The 24141-nt window shown below is 44.3% G+C and overlaps 1 long non-coding RNA gene across 1 annotated transcript in view; it reads left to right on the forward strand.

Annotated features, from left to right (window-relative positions):
• Positions 1 to 772: 772 nt before the first annotated feature.
• The window catches only part of LOC140418134 (uncharacterized), a 50301-nt gene continuing 26932 nt past the window's right edge, over positions 773 to 24141 (forward strand). The window contains exon 1 of the long non-coding RNA XR_011944793.1: positions 773 to 981. This is a non-coding gene — a long non-coding RNA (uncharacterized lncRNA). The remainder of the gene's footprint in view (positions 982 to 24141) is intronic.

Here is a 24141-nt window from a genome sequence, read left to right on the forward strand (position 1 = left end):
AGAGAGAGAGAGAGAGAGAGAGAGAGGAAGACAGAGAGAGAGACAGAGAGAGAGAGACAGAGAGAGAGAGAGAGAGACAGAGGCAGAGAGACAGACAGACAGAGAGAGAGACAGAGAAAGAGAGAGAGACACAGAAAGAGAGAGAGACAGAGAGAGAGAGAGAGAGACGGAGAGAGAGAGACAGAGAGACGGAGAGAGAGAGACACACAAGGAGAGAGACAGAGAGAAAGAGAGAGAGACAGAGAGACGGAGAGAGAGAGACGGAGAGAGAGAGACACACAAGGAGAGAGACAGACAGAAAGGTAGAAAGGGAGTGAGATAGAGAGAGACAGAGAGAGGACAGAGATAGCGAGAAAGGGGGAAGAGAGAGAGAGTGACAGAGAGAGAGAAAGAGACAGAGACAGAGAAGAATCAGAGAGAGAGAGGGACAGAGAGAGAGACAGAGAGAAAGAGATAGAGAGAAAGAGAGACAGTGAGGGAGAGAGGGAGACAGAGAGAGAGAGACAGTGAGAGACAGAGAGAGAGAGAGACAGACGGAGAGAGAGAGACACACAAGGAGAGAGACAGACAGAAAGGTAGAAAGGGAGTGAGATAGAGAGAGAGAAACAGAGAGAGGACAGAGATAGCGAGAAAGGGGGAAGAGAGAGAGAGTGACAGAGAGAGAGAAAGAGACAGAGACAGAGAAGAATCAGAGAGAGAGAGGGACAGAGAGATAGGGAGGGGGGGCGAGAGAGACAGAGGGGGGGGGGGGGGAGAGAGGGAGACAGAGAGAGAGAGAGAGAGAGAGAGAGGACTCGGGATCCAGTGAGGGTCCAGGTAGGGGAACCCCCCTCGAGAAGGGGATTCAGACATCACTCCCGGAATCGACCTGCGATTCAGCGCCGACATTCCCCCGCCTGCCCGCTGCTCCAGTTTGGTATTTTCGCCACCTCTTCAAAAACATGAGGAATCCGGGATTCTGCATCCTTCTGTTCTTCCTGGGTGAGATCCGTCGCTTCCACGTTCGGGTGGGATGCGGCGAAACGCGGCGAAAGCAACAGCCGAGCAGTGCAAGGGTGTGTGGGTCAGGGAAACTGGCTGGGGAAAGATAAACCAGGTACCCGGGAGTGGGTTACAGACTGGAATCTAATCGAGGGGTTCTGGGTGGTTTATATATAGAGTAACAGATACCCGGGAGTGAGTTACAGACTGGAATCTAATCGAGGGGTTCCGGGTGGTTTATATATAGAATAACAGATACCCGGGAGTGAGTTACAGACTGGAATCTAATCGAGGGGTTCGGGGTGGTTTATATATAGAATAACAGATACCTGGAGTGAGTTACAGACTGGAATCTAATCGAGGGGTTCGGGGTGTTTTATATATAGAATAACAGTTACCCGGGAGTGAGTTACAGACTGGAATCTAATCGAGGGGTTTGGATGGTTTATATATAGAGTAACAGATACCCGGGAGTGAGTTACAGACTGGAATCTAATCGAGGGTTTGGGATGGTTTATATATAGAATAACAGATACCCGGGAGTGAGTTACAGACTGGAATCTAATCGAGGGGTTCGGGGAGGTTTATATATTGAATAACAGATACCCGGGAGTGAGTTACAGACTGGAATCTAATCGAGGGGTTCGGGGTGGTTTATATATTGAATAACAGATACCCGGGAGTGAGTTACAGACTGGAATCTAATCGAGGGGTTCGGGGTAGTTTATATATAGAATAACAGATACCCGGGAGTGAGTTACAGACTGGAATCTAATCGAGGGGTTCGGGATGGTTTATATATAGAATAACTGATACCCGGGAGTGAGTTACAGACTGGAATCTAATCGAGGGGTTCGGGGTGGTTTATATATAGAATATCAGATACCCGGGAGTGAGTTACAGACTGGAATCTAATCGAGGGGTTCGGGGTGGTTTATATATAGAATAACAGATACCCGGGAGTGAGTTACAGACTGGAATCTAATCGAGTGGTTCGGGATGGTTTATATATAGAATAACAGATACCCGGGAGTGAGTTACAGACTGGAATCGAATCGAGGGGTTCGGGATGGTTTATATATAGAATAACAGATACCCGGGAGTGAGTTACAGACTGGAATCTAATCGAGTGGTTCGGGATGGTTTATATATAGAATAACAGATACCCGGGAGTGAGTTACAGACTGGAATCTAATCGAGTGGTTCGGGATGGTTTATATATAGAATAACAGATACCCGGGAGTGAGTTACAGACTGGAATCTAATCGAGTGGTTCGGGATGGTTTATATATAGAATAACAGATACCCGGGAGTGAGTTACAGACTGGAATCTAATCGAGGGGTTCGGGGTGGTTTATATATAGAATAACAGATACCCGGGAGTGAGTTACAGACTGGATTCTAATCGAGGGGTTCGGGGTGGTTTATATATAGAATAACACTTACCCGGGAGTGAGTTACAGTCTGGAATCTAATCGAGGGGTTCGGGGTGGTTTATATAGAGAATAACAGATACCCGGGAGTGAGTTACAGACTGGAATCTAATCGAGGGGTTCGGGGTGGTTTATATATAGAATAACAGATACACGGGAGTGAGTTACAGACTGGAATCTAATCGAGGGGTTCGGGATGGTTTATATATAGAATAACAGATACCCGGGAGTGAGTTACAGACGGGAATCTAATCGGGGGGTTCGGGGTGGTTTATATATAGAATAACAGATACCCGGGAGTGAGTTACTGACTGGAATCTAATCGAGGGGTTCGGGGTGGTTTATATATAGAATAACAGATACCCGGGAGTGAGTTACAGACGGGAATCTAATCGGGGGGTTCGGGGTGGTTTATATATAGAATAACAGATACCCGGGAGTGAGTTACAGACTGGAATCGAATCGGGGGGTTCAGGGTGGTTTATATATAGAATAACAGATACCCGGGAGTGAGTTACAGACGGGAATCTAATCGGGGGGTTCGGGGTGGTTTATATATAGAATAACAGATACCCGGGAGTGAGTTACAGACTGGAATCTAATCGAGGGGTTTGGGATGGTTTATGTATAGAATAACAGATACCCGGGAGTGAGTTACAGACTGGAATCTAATCGAGGGGTTCAGGGTGGTTTATATATAGAGTAACAGATACCCGGGAGTGAGTCACAGACTGGAATCTAATCGAGGGGTTCGGGGTGGTTTATATATAGAATAACAGATACCCAGGAGTGAGGTACAGACTGGAATCTAATCGAGGGGTTCGGGGTAGTTTATATATAGAATAACATATACCCGGGAGTGAGTTACAGACTGGAATCTAATCGAGGGGTTCGGGGTGGTTTATATATAGAGTAACAGATACCCGGGAGTGAGTTACAGACTGGAATCTAATCGAGGGGTTCGGGGTGGTTTATATATAGAGTAACAGATACCCAGGAGTGAGGTACAGACTGGAATCTAATCGAGGGGTTCGGGGTAGTTTATATATAGAATAACATATACCCGGGAGTGAGTTACAGACTGGAATCTAATCGAGGGGTTCGGGGTGGTTTATATATAGAATAACAGATACCCAGGAGTGAGGTACAGACTGGAATCTAATCGAGGGGTTCGGGGTAGTTTATATATAGAATAACATATACCCGGGAGTGAGTTACAGACTGGAATCTAATCGAGGGGTTCGGGGTGGTTTATATATAGAATAACAGATACCCGGGAGTGAGTTACAGACTGGAATCTAATCGAGGGGTTCGGGGTGGGTTATATATAGAATAACAGATACCCGGGAGTGAGTTACAGACTGGAATCTAATCGAGGGGTTCGGGGTGGTTTATATATAGAATAACAGGTACCCGGGAGTGAGTCACAGACTGGAATCTAATCGAGGGGTTCGGGGTGGTTTATATATAGAATAACAGATACCCAGGAGTGAGGTACAGACTGGAATCTAATTGAGGGGTTTGGGGTGGTTTATATAGAGAATAACAGATACCCGGGAGTGAGTTACAGACTGGAATCTAATCGAGGGGTTCGGGGTGGTTTATATACAGAATAACAGATACCCGGGAGTGAGTTACAGACTGGAATCTAATCGAGGGGTTCGGGGTGGTTTATATATAGAATAACAGATACCCGGGTGTGAGTTACAGACTGGAATCTAATCGAGGAGTTCAGGGTGGTTTATATATAGAATAACAGATACCCGGGAGTGAGTTACAGACTGGAATCTAATCGAGGGGTTCGGGGTGGATTATATATAGAATAACAGATACCCGGGAGTGGGTTACAGACTGGAATCTAATCGAGGGGTTCGGGGTGGTTTATATATAGAATAACAGATACCCGGGAGTGAGTTACAGACTGGAATCTAATCGGGGGGTTCGGGGTGGTTTATATATAGAATAACAGATACCCGGGTGTGAGTTACAGACTGGAATCTAATCGAGGGGTTCGGGGTGGTTTATATATAGAATAACAGATACCTGGGAGTGAGTTACAGACTGGAATCTAATCGAGGGGTTCGGGGTGGTTTATATATAGAATAACAGATACCCGTGGGTGGGGTACAGACTGGAATCTAATCGAGGGGTTCAGGGTGGTTTATATATAGAATAACAGATACCCGGGAGTGAGTTACAGACTGGAATCTAATCGAGGTGTTCGGGGTGGTTTATATATAGAATAACAGATACCCGGGAGTGAGTTACAGACTGGAATCTAATCGAGGGGTTCGGGGTGGTTTATATACAGAATAACAGATACCCGGGATGAGTTACAGACTGGAATCTAATCGAGGGGTTCGGGGTGGTTTATATATAGAATAACAGATACCCGGGAGTGAGTTACAGACTGGAATCTAATCGAGGGGTTCGGGGTGGTTTATATACAGAATAACAGATACCCGGGAGTGAGTTACAGACTGGAATCTAATCGAGGGGTTCGGGGTGGTTTATATATAGAATAACAGATACCCGGGAGTGAGTTACAGACTGGAATCTAATTGAGGGGTTCGGGGTGGTTTATATACAGAATAACAGATACCCGGGAGTGAGTTACAGACTGGAATCTAATCGAGGGGTTCGGGGTGGTTTATATATAGAATAACAGATACCCGGGAGTGAGTTACAGACTGAAATCGAATCGAGGGGTTCGGGGAGTTTTATATATAGAATAACTGATACCCGGGAGTGAGTTACAGACTGGAATCGAATCGAGGGGTTCGGGGAGTTTTATATATAGAATAACAGATACCCGGGGGTGAGTTACAGACTGGAATCTAATCGAGGGGTTCAGGGTGGTTTATATATAGAATAACAGATACCCGGTAGTGAGTTACAGACTGGAATCTAATCGAGGGGTTCGGGGTGGTTTATATATAGAATAACAGATACCCGGGGGTGAGTTACAGACTGGATTCTAATCGAGGTGTTCGGGGTGGTTTATATATAGAATAACAGATACCCGGGAGTGAGTTACAGACTGGAATCTAATCGAGGTGTTCGGGGTGGTTTATATATAGAATAACAGATACCCGGGAGTGAGTTACAGACTGGAATCTAATTGAGGGGTTCGGGGTGGTTTATATACAGAATAACAGATACCCGGGAGTGAGTTACAGACTGGAATCTAATCGAGGGGTTCGGGGTGGTTTATATATAGAATAACAGATACCCGGGAGTGAGTTACAGACTGAAATCGAATCGAGGGGTTCGGGGAGTTTTATATATAGAATAACAGATACCCGGGAGTGAGTTACAGACTGGAATCTAATCGAGGGGTTCGGGGTGGTTTATATATAGAATAACTGATACCCGGGAGTGAGTTACAGACTGGAATCGAATCGAGGGGTTCGGGGAGTTTTATATATAGAATAACAGATACCCGGGGGTGAGTTACAGACTGGAATCTAATCGAGGGGTTCAGGGTGGTTTATATATAGAATAACAGATACCCGGTAGTGAGTTACAGACTGGAATCTAATCGAGGGGTTCGGGGTGGTTTATATATAGAATAACAGATACCCGGGGGTGAGTTACAGACTGGATTCTAATCGAGGGGTTCGGGGTGGTTTATATATAGAATAACAGATACCCGGGGGTGAGTTACAGACTGGAATCTAATCGAGGGGTTCGGGGTGGTTTATATATAGAATAACAGATACCCGGTAGTGAGTTACAGACTGGAATCTAATCGAGGGGTTCGGGGTGGTTTATATATAGAATAACAGATACCCGGGGGTGAGTTACAGACTGGATTCTAATCGAGGGGTTCGGGGTGGTTTATATATAGAACAACAGATACCCGGGAGTGAGTTACAGACTGGAATCTAATCGAGGGGTTCGGGGTGGTTTATATATCGAATAACAGATACCCGGGAGTGAGTTACAGACTGGAATCTAATCGAGGGGTTCGGGGTGGTTTATATATAGAATAACAGGTACCCGGGAGTGAGTTACAGACTGGAATCTAATCGAGGGGTTTGGGGTGGTTTATATATAGAATAACAGATACCCGGGAGTGAGTTACAGACTGGAATCTAATCGAGGGGTTCGGGGTGGTTTATATATAGAATAACAGATACCCGGGAGTGAGTTACCGACTGGAATCTAATCGAGGGGTTCAGGGTGGTTTATATATAGAATAACAGATACCCGGGTGTGAGTTACAGACTGGAATCTAATCGAGGGGTTCGGGGTGGTTTATATATAGAATAACAGATACCCGGGAGTGAGTTACAGACTGGAATCTAATCGAGGGGTTCGGGGTGGTTTATATATAGAATAACAGATACCCGGGAGTGAGTTACAGACTGGAATCTAATCGAGGGGTTTTGGGTGGTTTATATATAGAATAACAGATACCCGGGAGTGAGTTACAGACTGGAATCTAATCGAGGGGTTCGGGGTGGTTTATATATAGAATAACAGATACCCGGGAGTGAGTTACAGACTGGAATCTAATCGAGGGGTTCGGGGTGGTTTATATATAGAATAACAGATACCCGGGAGTGAGTTACAGACTGGACTCTAATCGAGGGGTTCGGGGTGGTTTATATATAGAATAACAGATACCCGGGAGTGAGTTACAGACTGGAATCTAATCGCGGGGTTCGGGGTGGTTTATATATAGAATAACAGATACCCGGGAGTGAGTTACAGACTGGAATCTAATCGAGGGGTTCGGGGTGGTTTATACATAGAATAACAGATACCCGGGGGTGAGTTACAGACTGGAATCTAATCGAGGGGTTCAGGGTGGTTTATATATTGAATAACAGATACCCGGGAGTGAGTTACAGACTGGAATCTAATCGAGGGTTTTGGTGTGGTTTATATATAGAATAACACATACCCGGGAGTGAGTTACAGACTGGAATCTAATCGAGGGGTTCGGGGTGGTTTATATATAGAATAACAGATACCCGGGAGTGAGTTACAGACTGGAATCTAATCGAGGGGTTCGGGGTGGTTTATATATAGAATAACAGATACCCGGGAGTGAGTTACAGACTGGAATCTAATCGAGGGGTTCGGGGTAGTTTATATATAGAATAACAGATACCCGGGAGTGAGTTACAGACTGGAATCTAATCGAGGGGTTCAGCGTCGTTTATATACAGAATAGCAGATACCCGGGAGTGAGTTACAGACTGGAATCTAATCGAGGGGTTCGGGGTGGTTTATATATAGAATAACAGATACCCGGAAGTGAGTTACAGACTGGAATCTAATCGAGGGGTTCAGGGTGGTATATATATAGAATACAGATACCCGGGAGTGAGTTACAGACTGGATTCTAATCGAGGGGTTCGAGGTGGTTTATATATAGAATAACAGATACCCGGGAGTGAGTTACAGACTGGAATCTAATCGAGGGGTTCGGGGTGGTTTATATATAGAATAACAGATACCCGGGAGTGAGTTTTGACTGGAATCTAATTGAGGGGTTCGGGGTGGTTTATATATAGAATAACAGATACCCGGGAGTGAGTTACAGACTGGAATCTAATCGAGGGGTTCGAGGTGGTTTATATATAGAATAACAGATACCCGGGAGTGAGTTACAGACTGGAATCTAATCGAGGGGTTCGGGGTGGTTTATATATAGAATAACAGATACCCGGGAGTGAGTGACAGACTGGAATCTAATCGAGGGGTTCGGGGTGGTTTATATATAGAATAACAGATACCCGGGAGTGAGTTACAGACTGGAATCTAATCGAGAGGTTCGGTGTGGTTTATATATAGAATAACAGATACCCGGGAGTGAGTGACTGACTGGAATCTAATCGAGGGGTTCGGGGTGGTTTATATATAGAATAACAGATACCCGGGAGTGAGTTACAGACTGGAATCTAATGGAGGGGTTCAGGGTGGTTTATATATAGAATAACAGATACCCGGGAGTGAGTTACAGACTGGAATCGAATCGAGGGGTTCGGGGAGTTTTATATATAGAATAACAGATACCCGGTAGTGAGTTACAGACTGGAATCTAATCGAGGGGTTCGGGGTGGTTTATATATAGAATAACAGATACCCGGGAGTGAGTTACAGACTGGAATCGAATCGAGGGGTTCGGGGAGTTTTATATATAGAATAACAGATACCCGGGAGTGAGTTACAGACTGGAATCTAATCGAGGGGTTTGGGATGGTTTATATATAGAATAACAGATACCCGGGAGTGAGTTACAGACTGGAATCTAATCGAGGGGTTCAGCGTCGTTTATATATAGAATAACAGATACCCGGGAGTGAGTTACAGACTGGAATCTAATCGAGGGGTTCGGGGTGGTTTATATATAGAATAATAGATACCCGGGAGTGAGATACAGACTGGACTCTAATCGAGGGGTTCAGGGTGGTTTATATATAGAATAACAGATACCCGGGAGTGAGTTACAGACTGGACTCTAATCGAGGGGTTCAGGGTGGTTTATATATAGAATAACATATACCCGGGGGTGAGTTACAGACTGGAATCTAATCGAGGGGTTCGGGGTGGTTTATATATAGAATAACAGATACCCGGGAGTGAGTTACAGACTGAAATCTAATCGAGGGGTTCGGGGTAGTTTATATATAGAATAACAGATACCCGGGAGTGAGTTACAGACTGGAATCTAATCGAGGGGTTCGGGGTGGTTTATATGTAGAATAACAGATACCCGGGAGTGAGTTACACACTGGAATCTAATCGAGGGGTTCGGGGTGGTTTATATATAGAATAACAGATACCCGGGAGTGAGTTACAGACTGGAATCTAATCGAGGGGTTCAGGGTGGTTTATATATAGAATAACAGATATCCGGGAGTGAGTTACAGACTGGAATCTCATCGAGGGGTTCGGGGTGGTTTATATATAGAATAACAGATACCCGGGAGTGAGTTACAGACTGTAATCTAATCGAGGGGTTCGGGGTGGTTTATATATAGAATCACAGATACCCGGGAGTGAGTTACAGACTGGAATCTAATCGAGGGGTTCGGGGTGGTTTATATATCGAATAACTGATACCCAGGAGTGAGTTACCGACTGGAATCTAATCGAGGGGTTCGGGATGGTTGATATATAGAATACCAGATACAGGGGAGAGAGTTACAGACTGGAATCTAATCGATGGGTTCAGGGTGGTTTATATATAGAATAACAGATACCCGGGAGTGAGTTACAGACTGGAATCTAATCGAGGGGTTCGGGGTGGTTTATATATAGAATAACAGATACCCGGGAGTGAGTTACAGACTGGAATCTAATCGAGTGGTTCGGGGTGGTTTATATATAGAATAACAGATACCCGGGAGTGAGTTACAGACTGGAATCTAATCGAGGGGTTCGGGGTGGTTTATATATAGAATAACTGATACCCGGGAGTGAGTTACCGACTGGAATCTAATCGAGGGGTTCGGGATGGTTTATATATAGAATACCAGATACCCGGGAGTGAGTTACAGACTGGAATCTAATCGAGGGGTTGGGGTGGTTGATACATAGAATAACAGATACCCGGGAGAGAGATACTGACTGGAATTCAATCGAGGGGTTCGGGGAGGTTTATATATGGAATAACAGATATCTAGGAGTGAGTTCCCGACTGGAATCTAATCGAGGGTTTCGGTGTGATTTATATATAGACTAACAGATACCCGGGAGTGAATTACAGACTGGAATCTAATCGAGTGGTTCAGGGTGATTTATATATAGAATAACAGATACCTGGGAGTGAGATACAGACTGGAATCTAATCGAGGGATTCAGGGTGGTTTATATATAGACTCACAGATACCCGGGAGTGAGTTACAGACTGGAATCTAATCGAGAGGTTCGGTGAGGTTTATATATAGAATAACAGATACCTGGGAGTGAGTTCCTGACTGGAATCTAATCGAGGGGTTTGGGGTGATTTATATATAGAATAACAGATACCCGGGAGTGAGTTACAGACTGGAATCTAATCGAGGGGTTCGGGGTGGTTTATATATAGAATAACAGATACCCGGCAGTGAGTTGCAGACTGGAATCTAATCGAGTGGTTCGGGGTGGTTTATATATCGAGTAACAGATACCCGGGAGTGAGTTACAGACTGAAATCTAATCGAGGGGTTCAGGGTGGTTTATATATAGAATAACAGATACCCGGGAGTGAGTTACAGACTGGAATCTAATCGAGGGGTTCAGGGAGGTTTATATAGAGAATAACAGACAGCCGGGAGTGAGTTACAGACTGGAATCTAATCGAGGGGTTTGGGGTGGTTTATATATAGAATAATAGATACCCGGGAGTGAGTTACCGACTGGACTCTAATCGAGGGGTTCAGGGTGGTTTATATATAGAATAATAGATAGCCGGGAGTGAGTTGCAGACTGGAATCTAATCGAGGGGTTCGGGGTGGTTTATATATAGGATAACAGATACCCAGGAGTGAGATACAGACTCGAATCTAATCGAGGGGTTCGGGGTGGTTTATATATAGGATAACAGATACCCGGGAGTGAGATACAGACTGGAATCTAATCGAGGGGTTCGGGCTGGTTTATATATAGAATAACAGATAGCCGGGAGTGAGTTACAGACTGGAATCTAATCGAGGGGTTTGGGGTGGTTTATATATAGAATAACAGATACCCGGGAGTGAGATACAGACTGGAATCTAATCGAGGGGTTCAGGGTGGTTTATATATAGAATAACAGATACCCGGGAGTGAGTTACAGACTGGAATCTAATCGAGGGGTTCGGGGTGGTTTATATATAGAATAATAGATACCCGGGAGTGAGTTACCGACTGGACTCTAATCGAGGGGTTCAGGGTGGTTTATATATAGAATAATAGATAGCCGGGAGTGAGTTGCAGACTGGAATCTAATCGAGGGGTTCGGGGTGGTTTATATATAGAATAACAGATACCCGGGAGTGAGATACAGACTCGAATCTAATCGAGGGGTTCGCGGTGGTTTATATATAGAATAACAGATACCCGGGAGTGAGATACAGACTGGAATCTAATCGAGGGGTTCGGGCTGGTTTATATATAGAATAACAGATACCCGGGAGTGAAATACAGACTGGAATCTAATCGAGGGGTTCAGGGTAGTTTATATATAGAATAACAGATACCCGGGAGTGAGTTACAGACTGGAATCTGATCGAGGGGTTCGGGGTGGTTTATATATAGAATAACAGATACCCGGGAGTGAGTTACAGACTGGAATCTAATCGAGGGGTTCGGGGTAGTTTATATATAGAATAACAGATACCCGGGAGTGAGTTACAGACTGGAATCTGATCGAGGGGTTCGGGGTGGTTTATATATAGAATAACAGATACCCGGGAGTGAGTTACAGACTGGAATCTAATCGAGGGGTTCAGGGTGGTTTATATATAGAATAACAGATACCCGGGAGTGAGTTACAGACTGGAATCTAATCGAGGGTTTCGGGGTGGTTTATATACAGAACAACAGATACCCGGGAGTGTGTTACAGACTGGAATCTAATCGAGGGGTTCGGGGTGGTTTATATATAGAATAACAGATACCCGGGATTGAGTTACAGACTGGAATCTAATCGAGGGGCTCGGGGTGGTTTATATATAGAATAACAGATACCCGCGAGTGAGTTACAGACTGGAATCTAATCGAGGTGTTCAGGGTGGATTATATATAGAATAACAGATACCCGGGAGTGAGTTACAGACTAGAATCTAATCGAGGGGTTCGGGGTGGTTTATATATAGCATAACAGATACCCGGGAGTGAGTTACAGACTGGAATCTAATCGAGGGGTTCGAGGTGGTTTATAGATTGAATAACAGATACCCGGGAGTGAGTTACAGACTGGAATCTAATCGAGGGGTTCGGGGTGGTTTATATATAGAATAACAGATACCCGGGAGTGAGTTACACACTGGAATCTAATCGAGGTGTTCAGGGTGGTTTATATATAGAATAACAGATACCCGGGAGTGAATTACAGACTGGAATCTAATCGAGGGGTTCGGGGTGGTTTATATATAGAATAACAGATACCCGGGAGTGAGTTACACACTGGAATCTAATCGAGGTGTTCAGGGTGGTTTATATATAGAATAACAGATACCCGGGAGTGAGTTACAGACTGGAATCTAATCGAGGGGTTCGGGGTGGTTTATATATAGAATAACAGATACCCGGGAGTGAGTTACACACTGGAATCTAATCGAGGTGTTCAGGGTGGTTTATATATAGAATAACAGATACCCGGGAGTGAGTTACAGACTGGAATCTAATCGAGGGGTTCGGGGTGGTTTATATAGAGAATAACTGATACCCGGGAGTGAGTTACCGACTGGAATCTAATCGAGGGGTTCGGGATGGTTTATATATAGAATAACAGATACCCGGGAGTGAGTTACAGACTGGAATCTAATCGAGGGGTTGGGGTGGTTGATACATATAGAATAACAGATACCCGGGAGTGAGTTACAGACTGGAATCTAATCGAGGGGTTCGGGGAGGTTTATATATGGAATAACAGATACCCGGGAGAGAGTTACAGACTGGAATCTAATCGAGGGGCTCGGGGAGGTTTATATATGGAATAACAGATACCTAGGAGTGAGTTCCCGACTGGAATCTAATCGAGGGGTTCGGTGTGATTTATATATAGAATAACAGATACCCGGGAGTGAGTTACAGACTGGAATCTAATCGAGGGGTTCGGGGTGGTTTATATATAGAATAACAGATACCCGGGAGTGAGTTACAGACTGGAATCTAATCGAGAGGTTCGGGGTGGTTTATATACAGAATAACAGATACCCGGGAGTGAGTTACAGACTGGAATCTAATCGAGGGGTTCGGAGTGGTTTATATATAGAATAACAGATACCCGGGAGTGAGTTACAGACTGGAATCTAATCGAGGGGTTCGGTGTAGTTTATATATAGAATAACAGATACCTGGGAGTGAGTTCCTGACTGGAATCTAATCGAGGGGTTTGGGGTGATTTATATATAGAATAACAGATACCCGGGAGTGAGTTACAGACTGGAATCTAATCGAGGGGTTCGGGGTGGTTTATATACAGAATAACAGATACCCGGGAGTGAGTTACAGACTGGAATCTAATCGAGGGGTTCAGCGTGGTTTATATATAGAATAACAGATACCCGGGAGTGAGTTACGGACTGGAATCTAATCGAGGGGTTCGGGGTGATTTATATAGAGAATAACAGATACCTGGGAGTGAGTTGCAGACTGGAATCTAATCGAGGGGTTCGGGGTGGTTTATATATAGAATAACAGATACCCGGGAGTGAGTTACAGACTGGAATCTAATCGAGGGGTTCGGGGTGGGTTATATACAGAATAACAGATGCCCGGGAGTGAGTTACAGACTGGAATCTAATCGAGGGGTTCGGGGTGGTTTATGTATAGAATAACAGATACCCGGGAGTGAGTTACAGACTGGAATCTAATCGAGGTGTTGAGGGTGGTTTATATATAGAATAACAGATACCCGGGAGTGAGTTACAGACTGGAATCTAATCGAGGGGTTCAGGGTGGTTTATATATAGAATAACAGATACCCGGGAGTGAGTTACAGACTGGAATCTAATCGAGGGGTTCGGGGTGGTTTATATATAGAATAACAGATACCCGGGAGTGAGTTACAGACTGGAATCTAATCGAGGGGTTCGGGGTGGTTTATTTCTAGAATAACAGATACCCGGGAGTGAGTTACAGACTGGAATCTAATCGAGGGGTTCGGGGTGATTTATATATAGAATAACAGATACCCGGGAGTGAGTTACAGACTGGAATCTAATCGAGGGGTTCGGGGTGGTTTATATATAGAATAACAGATACCCGGGAGTGAGTTACAGACTGGAATCTAATCGAGGGGTTCGGGGTGGTTTATATATAGAATAACAGATACCCGGGAGTGAGTTACAGACTGGAATCTAATCGAGGGGTTCGGGGTGGTTTATATATAGAATAACAGATACCCGGGAGTGAGTTACAGACTGGAATCTAATCGAGGGGTTCGGGATGGTTTATTTCGAGAATAACAGATACCCGGGAGTGAGTTACAGACTGGAATGTAATCGAGGTGTTCGGTGTTGTTTATATATAGAATAACAGATTCCCGGGAGTGAGTTACAGACTGGAATCTAATCGAGGGGTTCAGGGAGGTTTATATATAGAATAACAGATACCCGGGAGTGAGTTACAGACTGGAATCTAATCGAGGGGTTCGGGGAGGTTTATATATGGAATAACAGATACCCGGGAGAGAGTTACAGACTGGAATCTAATCGAGGGGTTCGGGGAGGTTTATATATGGAATAACAGATACCTAGGAGTGAGTTCCCGACTGGAATCTAATCGAGGGGTTCGGGGTGGTTTATATATAAGGAATAACAGATACCCGGGAGTGAGTTACAGACTGGAATCTAATCGAGGGGTTCGGGGGGTTTATATATAGAATAACAGATACCCGGGAGTGAGTTACAGACTGGAATCTAATCGAGGGGTTCGGGGTGGTTTATATATAGAATAACAGATACCCGGGAGTGAGTTACAGACTGGAATCTAATCGAGAGGTTCGGGGTGGTTTATATACAGAATAACAGATACCCGGGAGTGAGTTACAGACTGGAATCTAATCGAGGGGTTCGGTGAGGTTTATATATAGAATAACAGATACCCGGGAGTGAGTTACAGACTGGAATCTAATCGAGGAGTTCGGGGTGGTTTATTTATAGAATAACAGATACCCGGGAGTGAGTTACAGACTGGAATCTAATCGAGGGGTTCGGTGTAGTTTATATATAGAATAACAGATACCTGGGAGTGAGTTCCTGACTGGAATCTAATCGAGGGGTTCGGGGTGGTTTATATATAGAATAACAGATACCCGGGAGTGAGTTACAGACTGGAATCTAATCGAGGGGTTCGGGGTGGGTTATATACAGAATAACAGATGCCCGGGAGTGAGTTACAGACTGGAATCTAATCGAGGGGTTCGGGGTGGTTTATGTATAGAATAACAGATACCCGGGAGTGAGTTACGGACTGGAATCTAATCGAGGGGTTCGGGGTGATTTATATAGAGAATAACAGATACCTGGGAGTGAGTTGCAGACTGGAATCTAATCGAGGGGTTCGGGGTGGTTTATATATAGAATAACAGATACCCGGGAGTGAGTTACAGACTGGAATCTAATCGAGGGGTTCGGGGTGGTTTATATACAGAATAACAGATGCCCGGGAGTGAGTTACAGACTGGAATCTAATCGAGGGGTTCGGGGTGGTTTATATATAGAATAACAGATACCCGGGAGTGAGTTACAGACTGGAATCTAATCGCGGGGTTCGGGGTGATTTATATATAGAATAACTGATACCCGGGAGTGAGTTACAGACTGGAATCTAATCGAGGGGTTCGGGGTGGTTTATATATAGAATAACAGATACCCGGGAGTGAGTTACAGACTGGAATCTAATCGAGGTGTTGAGGGTGGTTTATATATAGAATAACAGATACCCGGGAGTGAGTTACAGACTGGAATCTAATCGAGGGGTTTGGGGTGGTTTATATATAGAATAACAGATACCCGGGAGTGAGTTACAGACTGGAATCTAATCGAGGGGTTTGGGGTGGTTTATATATAGAATAACAGATACCCGGGGGTGAGTTACAGACTGGAATCTAATCGAGGGGTTTGGGGTGGTTTATATATAGAATAACAGATACCCGGGAGTGAGTTACAGACTGGAACCTAATCGAGGGGTTCAGGGTGGTTTATATATAGAATAACAGATGCCCGGGAGTGAGTTACAGACTGGAATCTAATCGAGGGGTTTGGGGTGGTTTATATATAGAATAACAGATACCCGGGAGTGAGTTACAGACTGGAACCTAATCGAGGGGTTCGGGGAGGTTTATATATAGAATAACAGATACCCGGGAGTGAGTTACAGACTGGAATCTAATCAAGGGGTTCGGGGTGGTTTATATATAGAATAACAGATACCCGGGAGTGAGTTACAGACTGGAATCTAATCGAGGGGTTCGAGGTGGTTTATAGATTGAATAACAGATACCCGGGAGTGAATTACAGACTGGAATCTAATCGAGGGGTTCGGGGTGGTTTATATATAGAATAACAGATACCCGGGAGTGAGTTACAGACTGGAATCTAATCGAGGGGTTCGGGGTGGTTTATATGTAGAATAACAGATACCCGGGAGTGAGTTACAGACTGGAATCTAATCGAGGGGTTCGGGGTGGTTTATATATAGAATAACAGATACCCGGGAGTGAGTTACAGACTGGAATCTAATCGAGGGGTTCGGGGTGGTTTATATATAGAGTAACAGATACCCGGGAGTGAGTTACAGACTGGAATCTAATCGAGGGGTTCGGGGAGGTTTATATATAGAATAACAGATACCCAGGAGTGAGATACAGACTCGAATCTAATCGAGGGGTTCGCGGTTGTTTATATATAGAATAACAGATACCCGGGAGTGAGATACAGACTGGAATCTAATCGAGGGGTTCGGGCTGGTTTATATATAGAATAACAGATAGCCGGGAGTGAGTTACAGACTGGAATCTAATCGAGGGGTTTGGGGTGGTTTATATATAGAATAACAGATACCCGGGAGTGAGATACAGACTGGAATCTAATCGAGGGGTTCAGGGTGGTTTATATATAGAATAACAGATACCCGGGAGTGAGTTACAGACTGGAATCTAATCGAGGGGTTCGGGGTGGTTTATATATAGAATAATAGATACCCGGGAGTGTGTTACAGACTGGAATCTAATCGAGGGGTTCAGGGTGGTTTATATATAGAATAACAGATACCCGGGATTGAGTTACAGACTGGAATCTAATCGAGGGGCTCGGGGTGGTTTATATATAGAATAACAGATACCCGCGAGTGAGTTACAGACTGGAATCTAATCGAGGTGTTCAGGGTGGATTATATATAGAATAACAGATACCCGGGAGTGAGTTACAGACTAGAATCTAATCGAGGGGTTCGGGGTGGTTTATATATAGCATAACAGATACCCGGGAGTGAGTTACAGACTGGAATCTAATCGAGGGGTTCGAGGTGGTTTATAGATTGAATAACAGATACCCGGGAGTGAGTTACAGACTGGAATCTAATCGAGGGGTTCGGGGTGGTTTATATATAGAATAACAGATACCCGGGAGTGAGTTACACACTGGAATCTAATCGAGGTGTTCAGGGTGGTTTATATATAGAATAACAGATACCCGGGAGTGAATTACAGACTGGAATCTAATCGAGGGGTTCGGGGTGGTTTATATATAGAATAACAGACACCGGGGAGTGAGTTACAGACTGGAATCTAATCGAGGGGTTCGGGGAGGTTTATATATTGAATAACAGATACCCGGGAGTGAGTTACAGACTGGAATCTAATCGAGGTGTTCAGGGTGGTTTATATATAGAATAACAGATACCCGGGAGTGAGTTACAGACTGGAATCTAATCGAGGGGTTCGGGGTGGTTTATATAGAGAATAACTGATACCCGGGAGTGAGTTACCGACTGGAATCTAATCGAGGGGTTCGGGATGGTTTATATATAGAATAACAGATACCCGGGAGTGAGTTACAGACTGGAATCTAATCGAGGGGTTGGGGTGGTTGATACATATAGAATAACAGATACCCGGGAGTGAGTTACAGACTGGAATCTAATCGAGGGGTTCGGGGAGGTTTATATATGGAATAACAGATACCCGGGAGAGAGTTACAGACTGGAATCTAATCGAGGGGTTCGGGGAGGTTTATATATGGAATAACAGATACCTAGGAGTGAGTTCCCGACTGGAATCTAATCGAGGGGTTCGGTGTGATTTATATATAGAATAACAGATACCCGGGAGTGAGTTACAGACTGGAATCTAATCGAGGGGTTCGGGGTGGTTTATATATAGAATAACAGATACCCGGGAGTGAGTTACAGACTGGAATCTAATCGAGAGGTTCGGGGTGGTTTATATACAGAATAACAGATACCCGGGAGTGAGTTACAGACTGGAATCTAATCGAGGGGTTCGGAGTGGTTTATATATAGAATAACAGATACCCGGGAGTGAGTTACAGACTGGAATCTAATCGAGGGGTTCGGTGTAGTTTATATATAGAATAACAGATACCTGGGAGTGAGTTCCTGACTGGAATCTAATCGAGGGGTTTGGGGTGATTTATATATAGAATAACAGATACCCGGGAGTGAGTTACAGACTGGAATCTAATCGAGGGGTTCGGGGTGGTTTATATACAGAATAACAGATACCCGGGAGTGAGTTACAGACTGGAATCTAATCGAGGGGTTCAGCGTGGTTTATATATAGAATAACAGATACCCGGGAGTGAGTTACGGACTGGAATCTAATCGAGGGGTTCGGGGTGATTTATATAGAGAATAACAGATACCTGGGAGTGAGTTGCAGACTGGAATCTAATCGAGGGGTTCGGGGTGGTTTATATATAGAATAACAGATACCCGGGAGTGAGTTACAGACTGGAATCTAATCGAGGGGTTCGGGGTGGGTTATATACAGAATAACAGATGCCCGGGAGTGAGTTACAGACTGGAATCTAATCGAGGGGTTCGGGGTGGTTTATATATAGAATAACAGATACCCGGGAGTGAGTTACAGACTGGAATCTAATCGAGGTGTTGAGGGTGGTTTATATATAGAATAACAGATACCCGGGAGTGAGTTACAGACTGGAATCTAATCGAGGGGTTCAGGGTGGTTTATATATAGAATAACAGATACCCGGGAGTGAGTTACAGACTGGAATCTAATCGAGGGGTTCGGGGTGGTTTATATATAGAATAACAGATACCCGGGAGTGAGTTACAGACTGGAATCTAATCGAGGGGTTCGGGGTGGTTTATTTCTAGAATAACAGATACCCGGGAGTGAGTTACAGACTGGAATCTAATCGAGGGGTTCGGGGTGATTTATATATAGAATAACAGATACCCGGGAGTGAGTTACAGACTGGAATCTAATCGAGGGGTTCGGGGTGGTTTATATATAGAATAACAGATACCCGGGAGTGAGTTACAGACTGGAATCTAATCGAGGGGTTCGGGGTGGTTTATATATAGAATAACAGATACCCGGGAGTGAGTTACAGACTGGAATCTAATCGAGGGGTTCGGGGTGGTTTATATATAGAATAACAGATACCCGGGAGTGAGTTACAGACTGGAATCTAATCGAGGGGTTCGGGATGGTTTATTTCGAGAATAACAGATACCCGGGAGTGAGTTACAGACTGGAATGTAATCGAGGTGTTCGGTGTTGTTTATATATAGAATAACAGATTCCCGGGAGTGAGTTACAGACTGGAATCTAATCGAGGGGTTCAGGGAGGTTTATATATAGAATAACAGATACCCGGGAGTGAGTTACAGACTGGAATCTAATCGAGGGGTTCGGGGAGGTTTATATATGGAATAACAGATACCCGGGAGAGAGTTACAGACTGGAATCTAATCGAGGGGTTCGGGGAGGTTTATATATGGAATAACAGATACCTAGGAGTGAGTTCCCGACTGGAATCTAATCGAGGGGTTCGGGGTGGTTTATATATAAGGAATAACAGATACCCGGGAGTGAGTTACAGACTGGAATCTAATCGAGGGGTTCGGGGTGGTTTATATATAGAATAACAGATACCCGGGTGTGAGTTACAGACTGGAATCTAATCGAGGGGTTCGGGGTGGTTTATATATAGAATAACAGATACTCGGGAGTGAGTTACAGACTGGAATCTAATCGAGGGGTTCGGGGTGGTTTATATATAGAATAACAGATACCCGGGAGTGAGTGACAGACTGGAATCTAATCGAGGGGTTCGGCGTGGTTTATATACAGAATAACAGATACCCGGGAGAGAGTTACAGACTGGAATCTAATCGAGGGGTTCGGGGTGGTTTATATATAGAATAACAGATACCCGGGAGTGAGTTACAGACTGGAATCTAATCGAGGGGATCAGTGTGGTTTATATATAGAATAACAGATACCCGGGAGTGAGTTACAGACTGGAATCTAATCGAGGGGTTCGGGGTGGTTTATATATAGAATAACAGATACCCGGGAGTGAGGTACAGACTGGAATCTCATCGAGGGATTCAGGATGGTTTATCTATAGAATAACAGATACCCGGGAGTGAGTTACAGACTGGAATCTAATCGAGGGGTTCAGGGTGGTTTATATATAGAATAACAGATACCCGGGAGTGAGTTACAGACTGGAATCTAATCGAGGGGTTCAGGGTGGTTTATATATAGAATAACACATACCCGGGAGTGAGCTACAGACTGGAATCTAATCGAGGGGTTCGGGGTGGTTTATATATAGAATAACAGATACCCGGGAGTGAGTTACAGACAGGAATCTAATCGAGGGGTTCGGGGTGGTTTATATATCGAATAACTGATACCCGGGAGTGAGTTACAGACTGGAATCTAATCGAGGGGTTCGGGGTGGTTTATATATAGAATAACAGATACCCGGGAGTGAGTTACCGACTGGAATCTAATCGAGGGGTTCGGGATGGTTGATATATAGAATACCAGATACAGGGAGGTGATTACAGACTGGAATCTAATCGAGGGGTTTGTAGTGGTTTATATATAGAATAACAGATACCCGGGAGTGAGTTACAGACTGGAATCTAATCGAGGGGTTCGGGGTGGTTTATATATAGAATAACAGATACCAGGGACTGAGTTACCGACTGGAATCTAATCGAGGGGTTCGGGATGGTTTATATATAGAATAACAGATACCCGGGAGTGAATTACAGACTGGAATCTAATCGAGGGGTTCGGGGTGGTTTATATATAGAATAACAGATACAGGGAGGTGAGTTACAGACTGGAATCTAATCGAGGGGTTTGTAGTGGTTTATATATAGAATAACAGATACCCGGGAGTGAGTTACAGACTGGAATCTAATCGAGTGGTTCAGGGTGATTTATATATAGAGTAACAGATACCCGGGAGTGAGTTACAGACTGGAATCTAATCGAGGGGTTCGGGGTGGTTTATATATAGAATAACAGATACCTGGGAGTGAGATACAGACTGGAATCTAATCGAGGGATTCAGGGTGGTTTATATATAGACTCACAGATACCCGGGAGTGAGTTACAGACTGGAATCTAATCGAGGGGTTCACGATAGTTTATATACAGAATAACAGATACCCGGGAGTGAGTTACAGACTGGAATCTAATCGAGGGGTTCGGAGTGGTTTATATATAGAATAACAGATACCCGGGAGTGAGTTACAGACTGGAATCTAATCGAGGGGTTCGGGGTGGTTTATATATAGAATAACAGATACCCGGGAGTGAGTTACAGACTGGAATCTAATCGAGGGATTCAGGGTGGTTTATATATAGAATAACAGATACCCGGGAGTGAGCTACAGACTGGAATCTAATCGAGGTGTTGAGGGTGGTTTATATATAGAATAACAGATACCCGGGAGTGAGTTACAGACTGGAATCTAATCGAGGGGTTCGGGGTGGTTTATTTCTAGAATAACAGATACCCGGGAGTGAGTTACAGACTGGAATCTAATCGAGGGGTTCAAGGTGGTTTATAGATTGAATAACAGATACCCGGGAGTGAGTTACAGACTGGAATCTAATCGAGGGGTTCACGATAGTTTATATACAGAATAACAGATACCCGGGAGTGAGTTACAGACTGGAATCTAATCGAGGGGTTCGGAGTGGTTTATATATAGAATAACAGATACCCGGGAGTGAGTTACAGACTGGAATCTAATCGAGGGGTTCGGAGTGGTTTATATAAAGAATAATAGATACCCGGGAGTGAGTTACAGACTGGAATCTAATCGAGGGGTTCGGCGTGGTTTATATATAGAATAACAGATACCCGGGAGTGAGTTGCAGACTGGAATCTAATCGCGGGGTTCGGTGAGGTTTATATATAGAATAACAGATACCTGGGAGTGAGTTCCTGACTGGAATCTAATCGAGGGGTTTGGGGTGATTTATATATAGAATAACAGATACCTGGGAGTGAGTTACAGACTGGAATCTAATCGAGGGGTTCGGGGTGGTTTATATACAGAATAACAGAAACCCGGGAGTGAGTTACAGACTGGAATCTAATCGAGGGGTTCGGCGTGGTTTATATACAGAATAACAGATACCCGGGAGTGAGTTACGGACTGGAATCTAATCGAGGGGTTCGAGGTGGTTTATATATAGAGTAACAGATACCCGGGAGTGAGTTACACACTGGAATCTAATCGAGGGGTTCGGGGTGGTTTATATATAGAGTAACAGATACCCGGGAGTGAGTTACAGACTGGAATCTAATCGAGGCGTTCGGGGTGGTTTATATACAGAATAACAGATACCCGGGAGTGTGTTACAGACTGGAATCTAATCGAGGGGTTCGGGGTGGTTTATATATAGAATAACAGAAACCCGGGAGTGAGTTACAGACTGGAATCTAATCGAGGGGTTCGGGGTGGTTTATATATAGAATAACAGATACCCGGGAGTGAGTTACAGACTGGAATCTAATCGAGGGGTTCGGGGTGGTTTATATATAGAATAACAGATACCCGGGAGTGTGTTACACACTGGAATCTAATCGAGGGGTTCGGCGTGGTTTATATACAGAATAACAGAAACCCGGGAGTGAGTTACAGACTGGAATCTAATCGAGGGGTTCGGCGTGGTTTATATATAGAATAACAGATACCCGGGAGTGAGTTACAGACTGGAATCGAATCGAGGGGTTCGGGGTGGTTTATATACAGAATAACAGAAACCCGGGAGTGAGTTACAGACTGGAATCTAATCGAGTGGTTCGTCGTGGTTTCTTTACAGAATAACAGATACCCGGGAGAGAGTTACAGACTGGAATCTAATCGAGGGGTTCGGGGAGGTTTATATATGGAATAACAGATACCTAGGAGTGAGTTCCCGACTGGAATCTAATCGAGGGGTTCGGTGTGATTTATATATAGAATAACAGATACCCGGGAGTGAGTTACAGACTGGAATCTAATCGAGGGGTTCGGGGTGGTTTATATATAGAATAACAGATACCCGGGAGTGAGTTACAGACTGGAATCTAATCGAGAGGTTCGGGGTGGTTTATATACAGAATAACAGATACCCGGGAGTGAGTTACAGACTGGAATCTAATCGAGGGGTTCGGAGTGGTTTATATATAGAATAACAGATACCCGGGAGTGAGTTACAGACTGGAATCTAATCGAGGGGTTCGGTGTAGTTTATATATAGAATAACAGATACCTGGGAGTGAGTTCCTGACTGGAATCTAATCGAGGGGTTTGGGGTGATTTATATATAGAATAACAGATACCCGGGAGTGAGTTACAGACTGGAATCTAATCGAGGGGTTCGGGGTGGTTTATATACAGAATAACAGATACCCGGGAGTGAGTTACAGACTGGAATCTAATCGAGGGGTTCAGCGTGGTTTATATATAGAATAACAGATACCCGGGAGTGAGTTACGGACTGGAATCTAATCGAGGGGTTCGGGGTGATTTATATAGAGAATAACAGATACCTGGGAGTGAGTTG

The sequence above is a fragment of the Scyliorhinus torazame genome, chromosome 5, assembly GCF_047496885.1.
Source record: "Scyliorhinus torazame isolate Kashiwa2021f chromosome 5, sScyTor2.1, whole genome shotgun sequence".
NCBI classification, from domain to species: Eukaryota; Metazoa; Chordata; class Chondrichthyes; order Carcharhiniformes; family Scyliorhinidae; genus Scyliorhinus; species Scyliorhinus torazame.